At 34.4% G+C, this 2,738-nt stretch overlaps 1 non-coding gene across 1 annotated transcript; it reads right to left on the bottom strand.

Annotated features, from left to right (window-relative positions):
* Window positions 1–1,600: 1,600 nt before the first annotated feature.
* On the bottom strand, window positions 1,601–1,707 carry LOC123282751 (U6 spliceosomal RNA). Its single transcript, XR_006522992.1, has one exon. It is a non-coding gene; the product is annotated as a U6 spliceosomal RNA (small nuclear RNA).
* Window positions 1,708–2,738: the final 1,031 nt, after the last annotated feature.

Below are 2,738 nucleotides of genomic sequence, written 5' to 3'. Positions count from 1 at the left end.
GTTGTTTGTCAGTCGTGTTGTAGGCACATCACTTCATCCTTTGTGCCTACCTCCCACCCCCCCTTTCCCCTGGTAGTCACTAATCTGTTCTCTTTGCCTACATGTTTATGTTCCACATATGAGTGGAGTCATACAGAGATTTTCTTTCTCTATCTGGCTTATCTCCCTTAACATAATACCCTCAAGGTCCATCCATGTTGTTGTGAATGGGACGATTTTATCCTTTTTATGGCTGAGTAGTATTCCATTGTGTGTGTATATATATACCATATCTTCTTTACCCAATCATCAGTTGATGGGCACTTAGGTTGCTTCCACATCTTGGCTATTTTAAATAACGCTGCAATGAACATAGGGTTGCATGGGGTTTTGGAATTGCTGACTTCAAGTTCTTTGGATACATACCCAGTAGTGGGATGGCTGGGTCATATGGTATTTCTATTTTTAATTTTTTGAGAACTCTCCATACCGTTTTCCATAGTGGCTGCACCACTTTGCATTCCCACCAGCAGTGTATGAGGGTTACTTTTTCTCCACAACCTCTCTAGTATTTGTTACTTTTTGTTGTGGTTATTTTTGCCATTCTAATGGGTGTAAGGTGATACCTTAGTGTAGTTTTGATTTGCATTTCCCTGATGATCAGCGATGATGAGCATCTTTTCATGTGCCTTTTGGCCATCCATATACCTTCTTTGGAGAAACGTCTGTTCATGTCCCCTGCCCATTTTTTGATTGGGTTGTTTGATTTTTTTGTTGTTGATTTGCGTGAGTTCTTTATATATTATGGAAATTAACCCTTTGTCAAATATATGACTTGCAAGTATTTTTTCCCAATTAGTGGGTTGTTCTTTTGTTTCAATCCTGTTTTCCTTTGCCTTGAAGAAGCTCTTTAGTCTGATGAAGTCCCATTTGTTTATTCTTTCTATTGTTTCCCTTGTCTGAGACAACATGGTTTCTGAAAAGATCCTTTTGATACTGATGTCAAAGAGTGTACTGCCTGTATTTTCTTCTGGAAGCCTTATGGTTTCAGGTCTTAGCTTTAGGTCTTTGATCCATTCGAGTTTATTTTTGTGAATGGTGAAAAAGAATGGTCAATGTTCATTCTTTGACATGTGGCTGTCCAGTTTTCCCAGCACAATTTGTTGAAGAGATTTTCTTTTCTCTATTGTAGGCCCTCAGCTCCTTTGTCGAAGATTAGCTGTCCATAGATGTGTGCTTTTATGTCTGGGCTTTCAATTCAGTTCCATTGATCTGTGCACCTGTTTTTGTACCAGTACCATGCTGTTTTGATTACTGTAGGTTTGTAGTATGTTTTGAAGTAAGAGACTGTGACGCCTCCAGCTTTGTTCTCTTTTCTCAGGACTGCTTTAGCAATTCAGGGTCTTTTGTTGCCCCATATGAATTTTAGGATTCTTTGCTCTATTTCTGTAAAGAATATTGTTGGGATTCTGATTGGGATAGCGTTGAATCTGTAGATTGCTTTAGGTAGTATGGACATTTTAACTATGATTATTCTTCCAATGCATGTGCATGGAATGCCTTTCCAACTCTTTATGTCGTCATCAATTTCTTTCAGGAAAGTCTTGTGGTTTTCGTTGTAAATAATATGGAACACTTCACGAATTTTCATGTCATCCTTGTGCGGGGGCCATGCTAATCTTCTCTGTATCATTCCTATTTTAGTATACGTGCTGCTGAAGCGAGCAGTGCATACTATTTTATAAGCTGCTTTTTTTCACTTACTTTCTTTAGATATCATTAACTTTACTTTTACACTATAATTTTTGTATATATGAAGTTTTATGGGGTTTTTTTGGTAACAGTTTTATAGAAATAGTTACCATATAATTTATACATTTAAAGAGTACAATTCAATCATTTTAGTACATTCAAAGAGTTGAGCAACCATTAATAGAATCAGATTTTGGACATTTTCATTACTCCAAAATAAAACCCCCCACCCACTTTTTTAAATGCTAGCATGGCATTGCATTAGGTGGACACACTGTCTTTAATTGTTGACAGTTAGATGGTTTCTAAATTATGATATTATAAATAATATTCTGATGAACATCCTTGTAGTCAAAGTTTATGTAAGAAAACCCTAAGTATAAATGCAAAAATTACGTTATATACCAAAAGCTTTAAAAATCTGTATAACTTTTGACAGAGAAATAGTTATGTTCGAAATTGTCCAACGCTTGGTATTAGCATTAAAAAAGCAATGTCTGAAATTTAATAACTGAAAAATGATATTACAATTCTATATTATTTTGTCTTCCTTCAGATGTTATCAGGTGGAATATATTTTCATATGTTTATTGACTGTTGTGCTGTATTTTATGCTTTACTAGTATATTAAAAGTTTTTTTTTGTTTTTGTCCTTTTCATCTTTCAAGAGTAATTTTGTTTCTTTTTCAATTGCTATATATCTTATTTCAGTTGTTTATCCGTTTTCTTTTTTCAATTTAGGCAATACTAAGCTTCTTTTTTTCAAACGCTTTTAGTGACGATGCAGTTGTGTTTTAACTTGTTTAGGAATGACCATATTCCTAAGTTATTGAGAATTTGTTTTTCATCAGACGTAGTAATTGAATTTTACAGGTTCATTGAGAAGTTAAGAAAACATACTTAATCTTAGTAATGTGTCTCAATCATTTCATTATGATGCCAACAGTATCAAATTGGGCTCTAAATTTGCTTTTAAGTATTGACAAAATTGAGCAATGAATATCGAA

The sequence above is a fragment of the Equus asinus genome, chromosome X (assembly GCF_041296235.1).
Source record: "Equus asinus isolate D_3611 breed Donkey chromosome X, EquAss-T2T_v2, whole genome shotgun sequence".
Taxonomy (NCBI): domain Eukaryota; kingdom Metazoa; phylum Chordata; class Mammalia; order Perissodactyla; family Equidae; genus Equus; species Equus asinus.
The sequence above is the reverse complement of the archived record's forward strand: the minus strand, read 5'-3'. Positions and strand labels throughout refer to the sequence as shown.